Here is a 23388-nt window from a genome sequence, read left to right on the forward strand (position 1 = left end):
AGGGTCACACTGAGTTGCTTAGTGGCTCACTTTTGCTGAGGCTGGCTTTGAATTCATGATCCTCCTTCTTCAGCCTCCCGAGCCCTTGGGATTACAGGCCTATATCACCATGCCCAGAGGTCAGCTTATTTAACGTATGATATTTATAAGTGAGTTTGATACAGTCTTGCTATGTATCAAACATGAACATGGTTCTTATAATCATGTTTGTTAAATTATATGATTTCTGGGTTTGGGTGTGTTTTTCACACATACAAAAAAAATGAACATCTTTTACTTCTCTGTGCTCCAATGGAATTGATATTGAAGCAGGGTCGTTTATTAATTATTTGGAAGAATTTCTCCACCTCCTGGGGCTGGTAGATTTTAGATGGAGACTTGGGGTAAAATTTTCAATTTTGCTCCTGCTTCCTGTTTTATTTAAGATTTGTAAGGCTGATTATTTTTGTTGTTATTTGCTTTTTCTTAGAAAAATTGTCTATTTCCTTCAGGTGTTCACATTTAATTGCACAAAGTTTTGCAAGGTGATAAGTCTTTTCATGTCCTCTGAAATACAAAATAGGGCTGGGGACGTGGCTCAGTGGTTGAGTGCCTCTGAGTTCAATATCCAGTACCCACCCCCCAAAAAAAGAATTGGGGGTTTAATTCTTACCCTCTTCTTCCTCCTTCCTTCCGCCCCTCCCTCCCTCCCTCCCTCCCCTGATGGCCCCCTGACCAGGTTACACATTTCTAGGTTTTTTGAACTGCGATTAGAAAATACTCTGTGCTATTTCTATTTTTTGAATCTTGTTAAGGTTTTCTTTGCAGCCTGACAGATCACCCTGTAAAAAAAACCCACAAGACCATAAAAGATATATCCTCTATATTCAGTGAATAGCATTTGATCCTAAACTACCAAGGGCACCTTACTAAATATACATCAGCCCCTCCAAGTCTTTACGTCTCATTCCCATATCCCCTGGGCCTGGGAGGGTGTGTCAGGGCTCGGTTTTGTGCCCGGGCAGGCGCTTGGATGGGTTTTGATCCATCTCAGTCTGCACACCTATCCCTGAAGTTTTAACCTCCCTTTAGAAGGCATGTCCCCGTGTCATTTATAAAACGTCCCCATGGGTCTTGGTGGCCTCCTGGAACCTTGGATTCGATTCCATCTCATATGAAAACCATGAACCCCGCTTTCTCTGTATTAACCTTTCCCTGCGATGTCTTTATCTGCACCTTTAATTTCCATCTCCCTAAGAAATATAATAAGCAGCTTTTTGCTTTCAATCCAAGGCCAGATTTTTACAGGTCCTGGGTGCAATCTTGAAGTCTTTCTATTTAAATGGCTTCTTTGTTTAAAAAAAAAAAAAAACTCACTCCACCTACATTGATTGAAAAATCATCCACGAGATCTGCTTTAAATCTCTTATATTTTCCACCTTTTCTTCCAGAATCTGACATGGGCCCTGTTTTGCATGGCTTTGTCTTCCTCTATTTATGGTCATTTTAGGTTTTTATGCTTGGGGTAGGCTTTCTGCCGTTCGCTATTATTTTAAAACTATTTTCAGCGCTGTCGTCGGTAGAAAATATGCATTGACTCACTGAAATAACAGAAATTGGGTGCGCTTGCTGAGTTTCTGTTCGGTCAGTTTTTCCATTGGGGCTTGGGTGGGGCAAGCAACAAAAAAAAGGGGGGGGGGAGGGAAAAGTGCTAAACCGAGCCTCTGAGCCCGGGGCTGCGGGCAGCTGGTTTCCGTCCTCCGCCCGGGTGCTGGACGCCCCTCCCAGGGCTGCGCTGCGCCCACCCTTCCCTGCCCCTTCGCCCTTGGCCAAGCGTGGGAGGATGGCGCATGCGCACTGGGCTCCACCTGCAGCACAGGTCCTGGACGGACGTCATTGGGTTTTTCTTATTGTCGCCTGTCTGATTGCTTCTGTGGCAAGACATGGCAAGCGCCGTGGGTGGGTTAAGATCCATCGACAGCTTTCCTGCCATCTGGGAGCTAAGGCCCTCACTGTTTTTTTTTTTTTTTTCCAAATCTTTCATAGGATAAGACTTTTTTAACCTATCCTGGAGAGGGGCATCTTTCCTTCCAGGAAGTCAGCATGTCCCTTCGAAGGGGAGCATATGGCTATGATTTTTAGGATTTTTGGCCTTACTTTCTACCCATTCCTCATTCCCTTGTCTCTTGTTGGGCCCCAGGAGAGAGACTGCCTGTCCATTGCTTGAAACCTCTGTATTTGAATTTCTTTGATTGACACTTTAAAGCATTACCCGGACACCAACATTCCTGTCTTTCTCTAAATGCCTCTTGCTTGTTCACCTGGACTTTGTCAGTTTTCTGTTCATTCTGTTTTATCGGGGTATAGAAAATCCAACTTTTTGCATCTCTCTACCTTTTATATTCCAGAAATTTCCCTGATTCTTTATAGCAAAATATTCTGTAATATTAATGCACTGTGATTTTTCTAATCGTGCAGTTAGATGGAGCAATTTATTTGTTAGTAGAACAAGTAATTAATGTTCGGTGTTGGCAAGGAAACAGGAAAATGCATGTGTATGCAAAACCAATGGAGTTTTTAATTGATAACAGTTCCCCAAAGGTATCATCTATCAAAGATCTTTAAGACACCTGTACTCTTGAATTCAGAGATTCCGTGTGTAGACGTGTATCTTCAGATAATCATTATAGAACAGCCTAATGATTCGTTTGCAAGAATCGTTATTGGTGCATCATTTGGAAGAGCCAAAAAGTTGGAAAGAATCCAAGCAGCTAAGGACTTAAGAAAATGAATACACTTCCATCTGCTGGAATCCATGGGGCCATTTGCAGTCTGAAGCATCAGGTAAAGGATGTGCTCCTTACCTGCAGGAAGGCCAAGCACAGTAGGCTACCAGTTCTTATTCCAGTCTCAATGGCCTTATGATATGTGCAGGTGGTTCCTAGATGCTAGCAGTATCCTAGTCTGGTTTGGGTGAGTAAGTGACAGTTGTGAGCATGCTTACACAGGAGTGTTTGCAAAAGTACCCTAATCGGCTGGAGAAAATTTCTCCCAAGCATCGCTTCCACGGAGAGACTGAATTTATGTGAAATAAATTTCTTGATGAGTTTCTTAGAAGATTGTGTAAGATCATAAATGAGTATGGTCAGAACAGCAGAAGGAATCTTTTCGTTGATGACCGAGAAGTGAAGAGAAAGCAGGGAGTGGGAAGATGTGTCAGAAGAGTCCCCAAGAAACCCTAAGTTTGGACGACGTGCTAGGAGGACTCACAGAACTACTGTATTCATAGTTAACAGTTTATTACATCGAAAAGACACAGATGAAAACCAGCAAAGGACAAAGATGCACAAGGCAGAGTCCAGGCGCAAGATTCCAGTTATGTAACCGAAAGCTCCGTCCTCGTCCTTGATGCCAATCCAATAACAAAGACAAGGTCTTCAGAAAAAGGAAAAAGAAGGCTTATTGCTTTGCTAGCCAAGGAGAAACACAGGAGACTCCTGTCCCAAAGGCTGTGATTCTGCCCATCAGCAGGAACAGGGGGCTTTTACAGAGGTGATTCAGAGAAAAATGAGATTAGGGAGGAGAAATCAGGAAGGTTAGGGAGGAGAAGTTTGAAAAGAAGTTTGAGAAAAAGAAAAAAAAAACAACCATAAGTTTCAAGGCCACAGGGGATATAGTCAAAGCATCAAGTGTATCCTTGTTGCAGTTACACAATCCAAGGAGGGTCAGAGACAGTGCTTAATTTTTCCAGCAATGACATATGACAACACACACAGACAGAGTAAGGCCATCAGGAAGCTCACTTGAGCCTTAGTACTGAGGCTTTTACTGGGGGTCAGTTACCCAGCCTGCAGTCCCTCCAGCATGGCCCCAGGTCCCCACCATAAATCACATTTTTCGCATAAATTATCTGGTATGGCCCCAGGCTCCAGGTGTATGGAACTCTCTTATCAGATAGGATATTACAGTGGCTCAGAGGTTATCTCCCAGGAACAGGTCAAGGGCAATTTCTTTCTTTGAGATGTGCAGGATTTGACCACCCCAAATCTGCAGAGCTAACCCTTTAGGGAACAGAAGAGTAAATGAAGGACAGGAGATGTCAGAAGACTTGTATACAGAATGCCCTGTCATTGGTCGTCAACTCTCCAGAAAAAGCCTCCAGGAAATACTGAAAACTAAAGGTCTTATGGAAATCCATGAGCCGTATCCTTTCTTTCTTTCTTTTTTTTTTTTTGGTACCAGGGATTGAACTCAAGGGCACTTGACCACTGAGTCACATCCCCAACCCTGTTTTGGATTTTATTTAGAGTCAGGGTCTCCCTGAGTTGCTTAGTGCCTCACTGTTGCTGAGGCTGGCTTTGAACTTGCCATCCTCCTGCCTCAGCCTCCTGAGCCGCTGGGATGATAGGCGTGAGCCACTGCGCCTCTTTTTCTTTTTTAAAAAAAAAATCATGTTTGTTCTTTTTAGATATACATTATACATGACAGCAGAGTGTATTTTGACATAATATACATACACCGAGTATAACTTATCCTAATTGGCATCCCATTCTGCGGTTGTACGGGATGTGGAGTTAACTGGTCGTGGATCCACGTGTGAACATAGGAGAGGGGTGTCCCATTCATTCTGCTGTCCTTCCTACTCCCCTCCCCCTCCCTTCCCTTCCTTCCTCTCTGTCTAACCCAATCAACTTCTCTTCTTCCCCCTCTTATTGTGCTTCGGCACCTGCACATCAGAGAGAACATTTCAGAGAAGGTGACTGGGGCCATGGTGGTGGAGGACGGGGGTAAAGAGAGACAGAAAGAAGCCCGGGGAAGTAAGCCCCTGACCAGCTGAAATCGCCCCTGGAGAGGGTGGCTGTCACACCCTGAGGCCAGCCGAACAGGACTTGGTGTGGGGAAGCCATTCCAATGAGGACCAGGGACCCACATATTTTTTATTAAACCATCATTTTGCTACCATCATTGTAAGACTCAATTTCAAAATCATTTTCCTAAAGTAGTTTTTCAACCCTGGTTGGGCATTACAATCACCTAGAGGGATTTTTTTTTTTAATGGTTCCACCCCAAATGAATCAGAATCCTAGAGGATCTGAGCTGGGCGTTGGTATTATTATTATTTTTTTTTTTTTTAATTCCCTGAGAGAACCTAACATGTTAGCCAGGGTTGAAAGCCGTGATTCAAAGATGTTTCCATCCCAGAGAACAATAGTCGGGATTAGACATCATCTTCACTGTTGACATTCTGGTTGGATCATTCTCTGCTGTGGGCCATCCTGGGCACTGTCGGATTTTCTTGTTTTGTTCTGCAGTGCTGGGGATTAAACCCAGGCCTTCCACAGGGTAGGTGAGCACCCCATCCTGCAGCGGCACCCCGAGCCCTATAGGACATTCATATAGCATTATACCTGACCTCTATTGGCAGAGTGGCCTAGATCACCCCTCTAGTTATAACAATTAAAAAATGTCTCCAGACATTGCTAATGCCCCCCCCCCAGGGTCAAAATCACATCTGGTTGAAAACTACAACCTTAAAAAAGAAAACAAACTATTCAGAGTGGCACTTGTGCAAGATGGACTTGCAGGGACAATATTTCTTTCCCTGGTCCTGCTCTGTCTCTGCTGATACCTCCATCAAATCTTTGAAAGGTGTTGGTATGGGGCAGCCCGTGTATGATTCATCCTGGGTGGAAAGTTACGCACAGCGCACCCAAGACAAGACTTGGACTCAAGTGGACACCTGGGTCTTGCTGAGAAGTGATGTATACGAGAGTAAATCGCCTTGGGGCGGGGCCCACCTGGGACAAATCCTAAACTCCAAAACTGGCTCCCTGCCCTACCTTGGTTTTTCAGTTACCTTTTACTCACCAAAGCCACTGCAAAAACTAACGGCTTAAAACAACACCGTTCTTGATCGTTCACGAGTCTCTGGGTCAGCCAGGTGACTCTCCGGGGCTCATCCATGTACCTGTGATCATGACAGGCTGGAGAGGTGGCTCTGCTGATGTTGGCTGGGCTCTGTCCTCTGTCTGGCCTCCGCTGGAACACCTGGACTTCCTGCCACATGCATGCTCATCCTGCAGAAGGCTGACCTGGCCTTGGACATGGCAATGACAAGGTTCCAAAAGAACAACTTGGAAGTGCCCCATCATCCCTCCACTGCAGCCCTTTGGTCCAAGCAGATGGCAAGGCCCCTGGGTGGGAAAACAGACTCCTCTTTTAACAGCAGGAAGTGCAAAGTCTGTTTGCAGAGTGATCTCTTTGGGCTGGTCTTGGAGGATTCCACCGCATCTGGGCAAGCTATTGACCCTCCTTAGGCCTCATTTTCCCATCATCCCCAAACAGAGATGATATTCCCTACCTCAGAGCTGGGAAGAGTCCATGACTGTGCGTTAGAAGCTAATGCTTCTAAAATGCTTGTGTTCTCACTCTCTAGTCATTCTGCCCCTCAGTGCATTCCAGGGCTTTGTGCTTCATGCGGTGAATAACATTGGAATTCTTTATGCAGCTAAGAAAGCCCTCGGGATCTGAACCTTCTCTTCCTCTCTGGTTTCAGGGACTCTGAACCACTTGAAGTGGCCTGAAGGTCACACCAAACCCGCCTCCGCTGTTCTCACTAACACGCACGGCCCCTTCCACCTGGAGGGTTCACCGGTCTCCTTGGCCACCTGCGTTGTCAGATGCAGAAAAGCTGCAGTCTGCGCTAGGGGCTGTTTCTTGCCCTGTCTCCCGTTTCCCTCTCTGAGCAGAAGTTATTATTCACTCTTAGTTAAGGTCAACAATGATTTTTTTAGGCCAGACACAGTGGGACACGTCAGCCATCCCAGCAAATCGGGAGGCTGAAGCAGGAGGATCTCAAGTTCAAGGCCAGCCTCAGCAACTTAGGCCCTAAACAACTTAGCAAGACCCTGTCTCTAAATAAAAAATTAAAAGGGGCTGGGGATGTGGCTCCGTGGTTAAGTATCCCTGGGTTCAATCCCCAGCACAAAAACAAAAAACAAAAATAATTATGATTTTTGGGTGGGGCCACATATGGAGATTAGAAATCACTGAATTATCAAGTAAGAAAGTCATTTCCCTTCATCTGTCTTTCAGCCCATCTGATTCATCAAGAAAGTTACATTTTGATGCTAGTCTTTTTTATTTTGGTCCTTAACACCTCTCTAAGACGTGCTAGCCTTCCTTTTTTAGCAAAGTCACAGAAATTTCTACCAGAAGAAGGTATTAGCTAGAATTCAACAACACTGAATTATTTCTATCACTTTTATTTTTATAGCTTCTTCCATGCAAGTGCTACTAGCTCCACATTGTTCATAGTACTATATAATTTCCATTAAAGCCACATTTATCTGATCACTATAAAGGGAATCAAAACAAAGAAAAAAGCCCTTAAATAAATAACCATGTGGGTGGTTCCCAGGACAAACAGAGAGGGTGGTAACTGAGTGACACATTTGGGAAAATGCATTGAGGCTGGGTGTCGTGGCGCAGGCCTATAATTCCAGGGGGGGCTCGGGAGGCTGATACAGGAGGATCACAAGTTTAAGGCCAGCCTCAGCAACTTAGCGAGGCCTTAAGCAACTTGGTGAGACCGAGTCTCTAAATAAAAAGTAAACCCTTGAAATAGATCCGTGATCCAAACTCTTCTAAGAAAAATCCTATAGCTCACTTAGGATTCCCTTGCTGTGTGATGAGTCACACCTTTGTGTAACACTAGGTCTGCGAGTGCAGGGACCATGTCTCTCCCTGTCTTGAACCCCAGTTCTTCACAAAAGCACTGGCAAATTCAGACACACTCTATATTCGTGGGAGAGGACTGAGTCGCCAGTGATTCATCACCGTGTACTTAACCAAATTATGTTATCCCCACGATGGCTGGCGAGAGGGTGGGGAGGAGGGGGTGGAGTGATAGTTGTCGTAGTAAGAGTGGTGATAGGAATAGCCGTCGTCTACCAAGAGTAGTTGTCGTAGGAATACTAGCAATGTTCACAGTGATGAACGCCGGGAACGTTTATGGAGCACGTTTATGGAGCATTGTTAAAGTCAACAATGATTTTTAGGCCCGGCACGGTGGGGCACATCTGTCATCCCAGCAACTCGGGAGGCTGAAGGAGGAGGATCGCAAGTTGGAGGCCAGCCTCAGCAACTTAGGGAGGCCCTCAACAACTTACCAAGACCCTGTCTCTAAATAAAAAATAAAAAGGGGCTGGGGATGTGGGATCAGGTGGGAATCAGGTCTCCACTCAACTGAGGCTTATGAGCGGGAGAGGCAAAGTGGCACATCTGGAAGTCCACGGAACTGGGACTCCAAGGTCAGTCTGACTCCCAAGTTCATGGTCTTTCACGATCAGAGACAGCCCCTTCCATGAGGTTCTCCAGAATGTAATGCTCTAGACCTTTCCAAGGTCGACGAGAAAGCTGCTTCCAGGATTCATGTATGATTGAAGGGAGTTCTGAAGCCGCTTGAATATTTAAAGTCTGTCTTCCCCGGGTAAATGGCGGCTTCTCTTCCATCTGCATTCCCCAGAAATTCAATTGAATATCTGAGAACTCTCCCACCTCCTAACCCCCCAGACCTCCCCACCCGGGCCATTCCCCGGCCTCGGGTCTCTTTTTCACTGAAGAAATGAGATTCAGATGGAAAAATACTGGCACCAGCTTGACCGAGGTTCTCTAATAAAGACACCGTGCATCACGCATCAGCTGCTTCTGTTGCTATGGTGACAGCCACAATTTCTCCCAGACAGCTTGGGTCTGAAGGGAGGGAGGACCCTAGGGGAACAAGTGGATCTCTCCAACCTGTCAGTCCCTCTCACCTCTCCCCCCCCCCTCCTCTCACCTCCCCCACTCCCTCCAGCCCCCACACTTCCTGGGGATGACGGGGAGGCTGACGCTCCTGGGGGCTCTGGTCCCCCCCAGGCCACCGTCATGAGCATCTGGCGGGGAGCCCAGTCTTCTGGCAGCACATCCCTCACCTCCCTTGCCAGCCAATCTCCTTTCCCCAGCGTCGCCGGCTGCAGCAACTGCAGTACCAACAGCTCAACCCCAAGGTCACCACCAGCTCTCCCCGTGACCAACACCCTGCCCTCCCCCACCCCGGTGGACAGGGCACCCGTCAACGCCTCCCTGTGGCTTGGGCTTAGGAGATGAGGATTCTGGAAAAGACACGTTGTCCCCAGGAGGATGGATCCAGCTCTTGGAGGGGCTGAGAGGTTCATTTGGCTAAAGGTTCATCCATTAGCTTCTCCTGGGGGGAGAGAGAGAGAGAGAGAGAGAGAGCAGAGACAGGCAGGACTCGCCCCAGGAGGGTGGGGAAAGCATCCGAGAAGTCCTTGCGTCAATGAGGCCTGGAGCGCAGGGGACATGATGGGCCGTAGGGGACATGATGGTGGTGGTAGCCGGACCAGAGGCCTGGCTGCACAGAACCCTCCCCTGGACGCAGCCGAGTAGGTAGTGGCTCTGTGGTCAGGGCGATCCCTCTGCCCATTGCACAGATGGGTATGTCAGTTCAGCATCATTGAACCCTGAGGGAGCTGTGGCACAAATCCTAAAGGTGTGACGTTCTGCATGACGCTCGGCTCGGCCTCTTCAACAATATGCATGCCTTTTGTAAACACCTAGGGAATTTTGCTAGGAAATTAGAGCCAAGACAAAAATAGTAGGAAGACCCATAGAATGGACGTTGGGGATGGAGGAGGGGGCACACAGGAGGAAAAGGAAAGGGCTGGGGAATGAGATGGATCAAGTTATGTCATTTGCATATGCAAATATGGCCTACTGAATTCCACTGTTAACCTCAAGTTATCACACACCAATTTAAAAAAAAGAGAAAAGAATGAAGAGAGAGGAGACCCAAATGCCATTTGTGATCCTAAAATGAATCCTGACTAAAAAATAAAAATAGTCAGAAGAGATATTTAAGTGATAATTGGTTTTTTAAAAAAATAATGTGCACTGCTCATGAGACAGCATTAGGAAGATTTGTAATTTTTCTTGCATTTTTTTTTCCCTTTGGGTACCAGGGATTGAACCCAGGGGTGCTTAACCACTGGACCACTTTCCCAGTCCTTCTTATTTTTTTAATTTTTATTTTGCGACAGGGTCTCACTGAGTTGCTTAGGGCCTTGCTAAGTTACTAAGGCTGGCCTCAAACTTGCCATCCTCCTGCCTCAGCCTCCTGAGTAGCTGGAATTACAGGCGTGTACCGCAATGCCTGGCTTGATACTTTTCTTTTAAGTGTGATTCTGGTGTTGTGATTATGTAGGAGAACATTCTTCAGGGCAAAGTATTTAGGGGAGAAGTATCACAATGCCTATAACTTACTGGTACGTGTAATTATATATATATATATATATATGTATTATGTTTAAGTACATATATAATATATATTCTATATTTATAATCACAGGCACATGCATACACTTAGCACATACATGCAGCAAATAAAGCAAAATAGTTACAGTTCTTGAATCTAGATGCTTCACTGCTGGGCCACCAGTACTATATCATCTGGATCATTGGAGCCCTATACCCCTTCAACTTTTCTGCCTGTGTGAAAACTTTCAGAAGAGTCACGAGGGAAAGTAGAAAAGGAAGGTGAAGTCACTTCCCCAAGGCTCAAGATCACAGAGCTATTGAGTTTCAGAAGAGAAAACTCGGACCTGGGTCACCCAGCTTCAGAGCTGTGTTTGAAAACAGGGTTTCACAACTCTCCTAGGGAGAGAGAGAGACCTTTGCTCACCCAGGGATGCCCGAGGGTCCCACACGAAGATAAGCAAGCAGGTTCTAGCAGTGTTGAGAATCTTGCCAGTTCCAGCAGTGAAACAACCCTTCAACAGTTCAAAAAGATGTTGTTCTGTGAGGCCAAGGGTGGTGGCGCACACCTGTCGGCCCAGCCACTCCGGAGGCTGAGGCAGGAGGATCAGGAGTTCAAGGCCAGCCTCAGCCACTGTGAGGAGCTAAGCAACTCAGGGAGACCCTGTCTCTAAATAAAATACAAAATAGGGCTGGGGATGGGGCTCCGTGGTGGAGTGTCCCTGAGGTCAATCCCTAGTACCAAAAAAAAAAAAAAGGAAATATGATCGTAATAGACTGGAATTTAATAAATATCTTCATGGTTATTCGTGTTTTGCTCAAAATTGAGTACCATATTGCTAGCTTTGTTGGATGTTTTATCTTTCAATTAAGCCTTGGTAAAATCCAGGAGCTAAGCAGGGATTCTAATGTGGCTGTGTGTTAGAATCACCTGGGAAGTTTTGACAACCGCTGATACCCAGGCCTGAATTTGCAAGGGTCTCGGAATAAAATGAGTCAGGGTCTAGTCTGAAGCATACTATGGAAACGGGGTGGATGAGCTGGACCTATTGTCTTTCTGCCCTCCTGCTCCAAACATTGAAACATCAACCAGCACGTGTGTAGGTGAACACATGAAATGAATGGATCATCAATACTAGAAAACAAAACCATAGGTGTTATGAAAATATGCAGCAGCATGAGATGAGTTCCAAAGGTCTCAGAAGAAAAAGTGTCTCCTGAAACAAAGATTTATTGCAAAGAAGGCAGCTGGTTTGAAAAATGGTCCATGTTGAATGAAGAAAAAAGGCCAAGAGTGAAAAAACAAAAAATGAATTCGAAGGGAAACACAATTAACTTAATAAAAATCTCATGCGGAACAGGAAAAACCAAAATGACACATGAGAGCCAGGTGTGGTGGCCCATGTCTGTCATCCCAGCAGCTCGGGAGGCTGAGGCAGGAGGATCTCGAGTTGGAGGCCAGCCTCAGCAATTTAGCAAGACCCTTAGCAACTTAGCAAGACCCTGTCTTAAAGAAAAAAAGGAAAGACTAGTGATGCAGCTCAGTGGTAAAGCTCCCTGAGGTTCAATCCCCTGTAACAAAAAAAATAAAATAAATTTATGAATCTGGGGGTGTAACTCTGTGGTAGATCACATTCTTAGCATGCACGATACCCTGGAATCGATCCCCAGCCCCAGATTAATTGATTAGTTAATCAATTAAATACTACTAAATGAGTCAAGGGCCTCACAATCAGCAGTTTTCCAGGATGGCATTAATAATCTGGGATGAACTAGACAGGGATTTGACAAACAATAGAGCCTGGAATTCAAATGGAGTGCAACACCCTTCATCTGCATTGCAACAGAATTACACAATTAAAAGCAGACAGATTCTCCAGTGTATGGCCACAGAGCGGGGAAGCTCTATGAATTCTTCCTTTTAAGCATTATTTATTCTTTTAAAACACTCTCCCCCACACACATTTTTTTTTGCAGTTATGGTTTGAATATGGGGGTGTTTCCCAAAAGCTCATGCGTGAGATGTTCAGAGGTGAAATGGTTAGATTGTGAGAACGGTAACCCCAACAGTGGATTAATCCACTTGGTGGTTTGATCATTTGAAAGGATGACTATACCGGATGGTAGCTGTAGGCAGGGAGGGTGTGGCACTGGAGCTGTGCCTTTGGGGTTTATGTTTTGTTCCGGGCACCCTCCTTTCTCTCTCTGCTCCCTGGCTACCGTAACCAAGTAGCTCTCCTCACCACTCCCTTCCGCCATGACGTTCTGCCTCATCTTGGGCTCAGAGCAGTGCAGTCACCGACCATGAACTGAACCTCCGAAACCCCAAATAAACTTTTCCTCCTCTAAGTTCTTCTTGTCAGGTATTTTGGTCACCGTGGAGAAAAGCTGACTGACCCACGTGCCTTGGTCTAAATGTGAGCCATTGTGTGACATGGATGGAAAAGATGGAAGAGTTACCGTCACAGTCAAAACTGCTCAAATTCTCCAACCGACACTAACACGTCCATGGGCGGGTATTTCTGATCCCAAGGAGAGAAAGAAAATCCACGGGTGGATGAGGCAGAGATGACCCACAGGGATTGCAAAAGTTGTATGCAAAGACGTTTTGCACAGAGGAAGAGCCACGATGCTTCAGGCGTGCCTGACTTTCCTAAGATTTCAGGTGGCTAATGGACATGGATGCAGTGTGGCCTCAAAAGAGGATGTCCTGTGTCCAAAAGAGAATGTGAGTGCTACAGGGGATCCAGGAAGGCACACCCTCTCACCTTTTGCATTCCAGTGTCCACTGGAGACCACTCAACTTCACCATCAGAGTCCAGGAGACTGAGCATCACCCTCAATTCTACCTATTTGGCTTTTTTTTTTTCTTCCCAACTTGTCCCAAATAATCCTGTTCATCTCACTTAATGGAGCTATGCATTACAGCTGAAGGAAATGGGGAGGACTGGCAGCTTCCCAGATACTAAAATAACTTCAGCGGTGGACATTTAATTCAGATAATGCCTCCGAATGCATGTATGTGTCAATAGGATAAAAAGAGTCTGCAATGATTTAAAAGCTCTCTCTCGCTCGCTCTCTCTCTCTCTCTCTCTCTCTCTCTCCCCCCCACTCCTCAGCTTTCTTTTTCCAACTCTGCATCTCTCAAACTCTTCCCATCGAGGCCACCAATGACCTCCTTTTGCACCCTTTGGCAATGCAATATCCTGATTTCTGGACTATGTTTGACTTAGTTTATTTCTAAATGGAAAAGGTAGCCTTCTATTTTCTTTCCCCGGCTCTTAGAAGTTCTTGTTCCTATGAATCTTCCCTTCTCTCTGCATGTACTACTGTGGATTCAATGTCACTGCCTCACTAGTGACTCCTTAAGGTTGGCCTCCAACTTAGGCCTCACTCCTGAGTTCCTTGGTTCTCGGGCCAATGACCTTCTGACCATCAGCTGCTGGTCCATGAATTCCTTCCATTCAGTATGCCCAACACTAAGTTGATGATCCTTCTCCAGATCCTACCCACTTTCCCGTTTTTTCTTCGTCTCAGGGAAAGATACCACCATCCACTCGAGGCCCAACCCTGACACACACGGCAGCTGATCCTCACCTGCCACATCCAATCGCTCACCAGCTGTGCAGAGTGCCTGGATCATGGTTCAGGAATTGCATGACCACCGTCTCGTTCCCTATGCCCGTTATCTGTCTGGTGGCCTTGTCTTGTCTCTGCTGGACCGTCAACTCTGTAAGCCCTTGACCTTTGTCTGTCCTGTTTGCTAAATTTATCATCCATGTCTAGAAAGAGTCACCCGGGGAGCAAAGTAACTCTTCCACGCCTATTTCTTGGATTAATGAATAGGTCTGCAAGATTCTCTTTCTGTGGGGGATTATCCTTCAAGATGCCACCTGGTGATTCTTGCCTTCTGATGCGCGTGTCTCCTCCTGGTGAATTTGGGCCGGGTAGAGCGAAACAGGTCTCGTGAATAGAATCTGCAGAAATGATGAGGTGTCACTTTTCTACTAAGTCACCGGAAGACTGGCTTTCATTTTTTGTGCCCCTCTCTTGCGTGCTGATATGTTTATCTCCGGATTTATTTCCATGCATTCACACACATGTATATGAAGCTGTAGGGGAGGGGAGATAGAATCCGTGCTGGGAGCTGTCCTCTGAAAGACCAATGTGGACAGGGACCTCCAACCAACGGCTAGGACAGAGGTCGGCCGACTCGCCTATGGGTGCATTTAGAAGTGGACTCTTGCTGACTCCACCTACCACATGAGACCACGGTCCTGGCCAACACCTTGACCGCAGCATTGTGAGAAACCGTGATAGAATAAATGGGTGTGGTTTGAAGCTGCTAAATTCTGCGATAATTTGTTATGGGGAGGTAGATAATTAATACATGGCCTAGGGCTCAGTTTATAATGCAAGCCCTAAACTTCTAGTGACCTGTGATAAGCTACTTTATATCCACGCTACAAAACTGTGGAGTGCTTCAGAGACACCAACTTGACCTATAAATATTAATGTGAAGAGGTTTTTTAAGACATTGGATTACTGTACGCAGTGGTGCGTGCCTGTAATTCCAGAAGCTCAGGAGGCTGAGGTAGGAGGATAGGGAGTTCAAAGCCAGCCTCAGCAATGGCGAGGCTCTAAGCAGCTCAGTGAGACCCTGTCTCTAAATAAAATACAAAATAGGGCTGGGATGGGGCTCAGTGGTCAAGTGCCCCAAAGTTTAATCCCCAGTAACCCCTTCCCCCCAAAACAAAAGACACTGGACGTTTTTTGGAGGTGGGTGCTGGGGATTGAACTCAGGGCCTAGCATATGCTAAGTACATGCTTTACTGCTATACCACTGAGCTGCATCCTCAGCCCCTATGACACTGGATCTTACAAAGCAAAGTGGAGAACAACACCTATTCTAGAATAACATTCATGTAATCTTAAAAAAAAAAAAAAAAACACTTTTCATTTTTGTGGTGTTGGGGATTGAACCCAGAGGTGCTCTACCACTGAACTATATCCCCAGTCTTTTTTATTTTCTATTCTTTTATTTTGAGACAGACGCATCTCATTAAGTTTTCCAAGATGACCTTGAACTTGGAATGCTCCTGCTTCAGCCTGCTGGGATTACAGGCATGCACCACCTGGCTAACAGTGTATTTTCTACAGCTTCTTATAAACGTGTATGAATGCATGGAAATAAATCTGGAGATAAACATATGAGCTAACAGCAATGATTTCCTCAAGATGCTTAGAAAGGATTTAAACTTTTATCTACAATTCTTGAAACTTTCATACCAAGAATATATTTATGTGTAAGTTTTGTAATTAAAAAAGGTAAATATTACTTCAGCAGAAAGGAAACAGGCATCAAGTTTTAATGGTTCAAAATGAAAAGATCCTTTTTTATTAGTTTATTCCTATAAGATTGAAACAATACAGAACCATATGAAATAGAAAAGTCTGTGATAGCCCCATCTCCCCAATTAATCACTATTAAAAGTTGGTTTTATATTTTTCCATATTTTTTAAATCCAGTAGGTAAAATTGAGATTTTATAGTACTTATTGTTCTTGAGCCTAATACATCATGGCCATCTCTCTGTAATCACATATATGGAGCAATCAATATTTTGCACAGTTGCATGCTATTCCATTGTATGTCTGTGTTGTCATTAATCCAACTGCTCAAATGCAAGTTCTATGAGAACAGAGCTTCTTTAGACTTACTTATGACTTTCTCCTTAGAGCTTGCTGAGCTTGAAGCATTCAAAAACTAGCCACTGGGTGAATCCATTTAACTAATCAACTCCTATTAGACAATTATTTTGATCCCAACACAATGCACAACTATTTTCACATTAATTTGATTGTTTCCTTGTGATGAGTATCTAAAGATCACATTGCTGGGTCCAGATGGTTGCCTCTTTTATATTTTTGAAATAATATTGCCGAGTTCCTCTGTATTTAGGTAGGACGATATTGAATTCCTCCCCATCAGTGTATGAAAAGACCCATGTCCCTGTGCCTTGGGAATTGTACGGGAGGGGGCACATCTATCTCGGACATAAGCTGTGGTGGGATATTCAACTATAACTATTGTCTCCGGGACTGGGAAGTAGCAGTTCTGTGAGATTGAGCGGAATGCATGGAGCCCACCAGCTGTGCCTGGGAAATTAATCTAAATGAAGAGTGCATCAGTTAGGGTTCCAGGAGGAAAGAGAAGGTTCTCTCTAAGGAGGCCATTGAAGGAGCGTTGAGTAGAAAGAGTCTTTACTAAGGGAGAGCAAGGTTTCAGAAAACTCCAAGGACCCACAAGCTCTAATCACAATGGGCTCTCTTACCAGCCTAGTCCCTGGGGCCTGGGGAACAGTGGCCACTGTAACCTGGGGCCTGAGAAGAAGCCTACGTAGGGAGGACCACCTAAGAGGTCCACCAAGGCAGGCGCCTAGTGCTCAGAGTCACCAGGAAAGAAATGCCCCAATCTCACCCTCCTCCCTCCCCTAATTGCCTTCTGGGGCTTCTTATTGGTCAAAATCTATAGGAAGCCGGACACGGTGGCAAACGCCTGTCATCTCAGCAGCTCAGGAGGCTGAGGCAGGAGGATTGCAGGTTCCAAGCCAGCCTCAGCAACAGCCAGGCGCTAAGCAACCCAATGAGACCCTGTCTCTAAATAAAATACAAAATAGGACTAGGGATGGGGCTCAGCGGTTAAGTGCCCCTGAGTTCAATCCCAGGTCCCCTCCACCCCCCCAAAAATCTATGGGAAGCCAGAGTTGCAAGGGACAGACCTCATACCCAGCCTCCCAAGGCACGGGGCTTACAGAACACACTAAGTGCTAAATAAATGCATCCTCCAATTGAACCTTCATGGAAACTGAGGCTTGAGGACTTCATGGATTTGCCTGAAGTCACGCAGCTAATCTTGGAGGTTCCAAACCCTGTGCCCTTAAGTGCTACGGAGCTTGGGTCCGAGGGCCAGGACATCACGTGACGGGGCACAGACACTCGATCAGACTCTGAGATTCCCCAACACCGTCCTGGAGGCAGGATCAGACTTTCTTCCGGCTTTTATGCCACGTGAGGTGGCAGCTCAGGTAAGAGCCAGCCGAAGAGTCTCAGCTGGGCAGCTCCAACTTCAGCCAGCCCCCGCGGAGGTGGCGGGGACGGTGCCCAAAGTGCAGATTTTTGGAGGCAAACAGACCACTGAGCGCAAATCCTGGGTCTGTCACTTCCTTTGGGGGGCAAGTTCCTTATCTCTATCCTCAGTTTCCTCGTTTGTAAAATGATGATAACAGTATTATCATCAAAATGATTGTTTTGAGGACTTCATAAGTTCCATATGCAGAGCACCATGGTGTCATCGGTATCAGTGCCGAGATCCTGCCTCCTCGATGTGCTTCCCCTCCAAGGGTCTTCACCTAAAATCTCTCCTGAATTAGATTCTGAACCCCAAACCCAGGCATCTTGCCCAGGCCCCACCACCTTGAGCTCAGGGCCAGGAAGTAATTATTCCCGGCTCTGTGGATGGGATGCCTGTTGCAACCATTCAGCTCTGCCCTTGTGCCACGCAAGCTGCCATAGAGGTTCCCAAATGAAGGGGCGGTGGCTGTGTGTCAATAAAACTTTATCGATGGACACTGAGGTTGGGATCTCACCTACTTTCCCCAGGTCATGAAATAGTATTCCTTGATTCTTTCTCAGTGATTTCAAAATGTAAAGGCCAGGGCTGGGGCTAGGGCTCGGTGGTAGAGCACTTGCCTAGCATGTGCGAGGCCCCGGGTTCGATTCTCAGCACCACATATAAAATAAATAAAGGTCGATTCGCAACTAAAAAAAATACATTAAAAAAATGTTTTTTAAATGCAAAAGCCATTCTTAATGCCTGGCCATATACCAAAGAGGTGGCAGGACAGTCTTAACCCTCAGAGTATCAACAGCCCACCCCTGGTCTGGTTTCCTGCCCACAGAAGGGAGTCTGTAGCAATTGTCCACAAACTGGACTTTCTTCTCGTCTTCGGCTGAGACAGGTCTGGGAACAAAATCTACCTTTTCCATTTAGAAATCAATCTCCCTTTCCCCCCTGGGCGGTCCAGCTGCTGCCTCCTTCTCTGGGAATTTCAGCCTCTCTGTCTTCCTTCCTCTTCTTCTAAGGAGCTAGAACTCCTTCCCTCCTCAGGGGTGGCCTCCTCTGTCCCAGAAACTCCTGTTGGTCCCTAAGCTGCATGATCCTGGGACCGTGTTTGTCTCTTTTTCATTGTAATTCTAGTCCAACATAGTGCTTCGCATACAATAAGTGCTCCATAAATGTACATCCAATTCAATCCCATAACAGTCGTCTCAAGGTAGAGGTTTATATTACCACTGGGGAAACTGAGGCTGGGGGATATTCATTAACCTGCCCAAGGGTCAGGCTGTGCAGTGATCTGTTGCCCCCCATATTCTCAAAGTACCTTAAATTTTGGTGCCACTACCAACCACCCCGTGCCCTTGAGTGACTCATTTCCTCTCGCCTTGCCTCCGTTTCCCCATCGATAAAATGGGTGTTATTAATAATAACAACGAGGACTTCCCCATTGGATGGTTGTGAGAGTTGTGAACGAGTTCATCCGTCTAAAGTATGTGGAAACGTGCCTGGTATACAGCAAGCACAAGATAAACGTTAGCCCCGTCATCGTTGCTGCGAAGGAGCCTGAGAAGACCTTAAGTTGAAGCATAAAATGATTTCTTCTTTGGGCCCCGGAGTGACACTGTCCCCGGGACTCTGCGGGGGCTGGAGTGGCCTCGGGGGTCCTCGGGGGTCAGGCCACTGAACCTTTGTCGTGAGAGCCGGGACCTCTCAGACGCGGAGATGAGGCCACCCTGGCTTTTCGGGGGTTAAGTCCAACCAGAACGTGTTTATTTTCCCCCTGTGTCTGGAAGGGCCTCTCTGGTCTCCATGGCAACATGATTTCCTGTCCTGGTTTTCCCTTGGATGAGATACCTGCTGACTGCAGAGGCGCCTGGGCGGAGGCTCGGGTGGAGGCCGGGGCTGTGTGGTTCACTTTAACAGCCTCCCCCACCCGGGGCCCAGTGGCCAGCCTGGCCAGAGGCCATGTCACAAGAGCTTTTGTTTACCAGGCCAGACATCCAACTTGGAGTGACGTCATGGAATCCGGTCCGGAATCCTTGTGACGCCCCATTTTCTTTCTCCCTTTTCAAGGGTTTTGTTTCTTCCTGAGGCTGGAGGACAGAGGCTCACACGCGGCCTCAATTTGCCAAGAGTATGTCTAAAGCCTCCCCGGGACGGGCCACGCCCTGGGTCTGGAAGCTTCACTGGTGATTATTCATCCATTCATTTATTCATTCGGTTATCAGTCGTTGGGTTCATTCAACAAACATTTGCATAGCAGATCGACTGGCACACCAGAGCTGGAGCGGGCCTGATCTTTTCCCTCGAGGCGCCTGTACACCCGGTGATCGGAGGCAGGCAGCTAATAACTGTACCCAGTATGATTGACTCCCGACAGGGGTCTCTGCACGGGTGGTAGGGGGTCCTGATGGAAAGCAAAGCCTCTGCCATCTTCCCTGCATTCCGGTGGCACTCCCAAACCCTGTGGCCTTTGGCAAAATCCTGCCCTGAGCCTCAGTCTTCTCATCTGTAAAATGGGGATGAGGGTGGTGATGGGCCCAGCTTGTGGCCCGTGGAGTTGTCTGGGTTCTGCAGTGGGTAGGACCAGCTGGTTCCGATCTCAGCTCTCCCACTCCATAGTTCTGTGTCCTTGGGCCAGGGACTTATCCTGGCCTTTAAAAGTATCCTTTTACGCTTTTAGCCTGGCCCAGGGCCCACCTCCCAGGGCTGTGTGAGGCTGACATGAGCCGATGCATGGCACTTGGAACAAGCGTTCCTGCTGGCACTACCTCAAGGGACCATCGGGATCTCAGAAGAGGGAGAGACTCGGGTCTCCTCGGAGCCCTGGAGGGTGGTTGGCGAGGGCCTCCTTAGCAGAGGAGGTAGCATCTGAATAATTAGCTATTGATGTAATTACCTGGGGTGTTGGGCCGTGGCTGCTGTGTGTACGGGTGTTTGGTTTTGTTTGGCTTTGCCATGCTGGGGATCCAACCCTGGTCCCCACGCAGGTTAGGCAAGCAAGCGCTCCACCACCGAGCCACCTCCCCAGCCCTAATTATCTGATTCTTCCCGTCCTGCTTCCTTGACGCCATAGACCACATCTTACCTCTGAGCCAAGTCCATGGGGGTGGAGATCAGTGAACATGTGCATGAGTGCAGGACCAGAGGATGAAGGCTGACCTCCTCGTCGCGGTATTCAAGGTCTTCTTCGGTTTAAGACTCCCTTAGTCGAAGTGCTGAAGATCCTGCCCGACCCTACCACCCAGGTCAGAACAACTCTCAGGAAGCAATGCCGATAGAGGCACTTCCACCTGGCTTCCTTCCTTAGCGGGTGACACCCTACTGACTCATTGATTCACGTTTGTTCAAAGGAACACTGTGGTACTCGTTTGAAGGGATGCTGTGAGGTCCAGGGTGAGGGGCAGGCTGTATCTCGTCAGTGCCCTATCCACCTCCTCACCACCATTCTAGAGGCTCTGGAAGTGTTGCCCATCCGCTTCAGGAAAGCAGAACAAGAGTGGATCCCAACTGAGAAATGTCCATTATATTTCATCCTCTATGTGGGAGATGGATTCAGAAATCCAGACGAGGATCCATCAGAGAATGGCGTTCTTCTGCAGGCAAGATGGGTTTAAGATTGAGCAAAGACCCAAATCAGTTCTGCAAAGCCTGGAGGGAAATTAGACGCAGGCTGGTGACCTTGCAGACAGAGCCTCAAGATGCACTGGTCTCTCCTCTAAACGACACTGTTGAGAGAAGCAGCGAGGACAACACCGTAAGACTCTTTCTCCCTGTGAGCCTGTGAGTGGCACCTCTCTTGGACCAAGGCAAGGCAAGTTGATCCAGAGCCTCCGGATCGGATCAGACTTGAAGTTGACTCTGTCTCTGGACTCTGCATGGGATTCAGTGATGTTCTACATGGGTTGAGCTCCGTGGAGGTATATTTCCTGACATTTTAAAAATTGCCAGGAATAGGGCTGGGGATGTGGCTTAGTGGTAGAGCGCTTGCCTACCATGTGTGATGCCCTGGGTTTAATCCCCAGTACCACACACACAAAAAAAAAGAAAAAAGAAAGAAAAAAATTGCCAAGAATATCCAAACTGGTATAAACATGTGAGCTGGCCAGACGGTTGGCATCCAAGCAGGTCTTGAGAGATCAGCCATCAAGAGACCACATGTGTTCTTCCACCGAGGAGTGACAAGGACCAGCTGCAGTACCATGAAAAGAGCCCCCTGGTGGCAGTGAAGAGGGTGGACAGGATTTGAGAGGAAGGCGGGTCCAGGCTACCTGTGGACCTGTGGTGTCAATGACAAGTGATTGAAGATAGATCATCATCAACAGAATGGATAAGTGCCCACACACAGTCGGCTAGATGGTGAAACGTGCTATGGAGAAAACATTCTAAAAAAAAAAAAAAATTAATAGGGAGTCTCAGGGAAGGGAAATTGTTTAGCCAGGAGTTCTCGATCCATGGTCTTCAAAAGAGGGCTTTTTTTTTTTCCTCCACAAAAAGATTCCATGGCTGGGTACCGTTGGTGCATGCCTGTCATCCCAGCAGCTCAGGAGGCTGAGGCAGGAAGATTGTGAGTTCAAAGTCAGCCTCAGCAACTTATCGAGACCCTGTCTCTAAATAAAAACACAAAATAGGACTGGGGATGTGGCTCAGTAGTTAAGTGCTCCTGGGTTCAATCCCTGGTAAAAAAAGAAAGAAAGAAGTTGAGTGATTCAGTGGGTGGTCTCTGGCCGGGTACACAGAAATCATAGCTACTATTATGATAAAATAACCCTAAGGTTCACCAAGTGCCTACGACATAAAAGCAAAAGTGGTGTTCCAATCTGTTCACAAATACTGTCTTCCTTAATCTGCAACCAATACATAAGGGAGGTAAGAGCTAGCGGGGTAAAATGAGCTACTCAAGAAGACCAAGGGGCAGTCACTCAGGACCACGTCTGTTCCCCCAACGAGCTCTTGGCTCTGTTTTTACTGTTGGAAGTTAACTTTGTAGGGTTGCTCCTCTCAACTCCACCTTTCTGTTTCCCGGCAATGACGAACAGTAATGTTAGATAAGACGACGGAAGAGAAGATGAATTCTTTTAAAGGCTATGTTCAGTTAGATAAATGAAATCTTTCAAATGTGCTCCGTGAGAGGAAATCTGAAGGTCTTTGGAGGGTCAAGAGAGTGGAATCTGCCCCCAACATCTAGCTACCCTTTCCATCAAGATTCCTGAACACCTCTCACCCCTTTTTTATTCCAAGTTGCAATCTCAGGTTCACCCAGAGTTTGTTGGAGAGCTGAAGTGGACCCACTAAGGTAAAGATCTTTGGTATTTAAGCTGGGATTCAACTTAAGTTTTAAAGGGGACTCCCTGACTCTTTCTCATGCCAAAGCAACCATGTAGTTATCAAAACCCAATATTAGACACCTAAGATACCCTTATTTAGGGATGCTTAACTCTTTTCCTATCCACTTTTCCTTTTGATCAATTGTAAATCAACATGTTAGAAATTTATTTCATGCGCACACATGAATGATTCTCTCTCTCTCTTTTTAAAGTTAAAAAGAACAAATAAGGTTAAAATTCCCTTTCAACTTTTGCCACCAATTCTTGTCTTCCTTTTTTAACTCCTGTTCAGTGAGTCTGGAGTGTATCCTTCCAGATGTTTTCCTAAATGTTTCCCTTTTCTATAGAATCTACATATGATTGCAGCCTATGTGCTTGATTAAAACAAAAAACAGTGTTGTTCTACTCTACATGTAATTCTGAAATTTACAGTATTGGTTTAGGAGGTGATCAACCCTTAGATATCTCATACCTCGCCAGGAGCTGTTCTTAGTGAAAATCCAGGGAGAACATTAATATCTGTCATGGATGCAGTAGGTGCCAGACGTTGCACTTAGAGGTCTCAAATTTGAGCCAAAGTTTTCGTTTATCATGGTTAACTGTTAGCACATTCCCAACTACTGTCTACTTTAAATAATAAAATTATATA

This window comes from Urocitellus parryii, chromosome 9 (assembly GCF_045843805.1).
Source record: "Urocitellus parryii isolate mUroPar1 chromosome 9, mUroPar1.hap1, whole genome shotgun sequence".
NCBI classification, from domain to species: domain Eukaryota; kingdom Metazoa; phylum Chordata; class Mammalia; order Rodentia; family Sciuridae; genus Urocitellus; species Urocitellus parryii.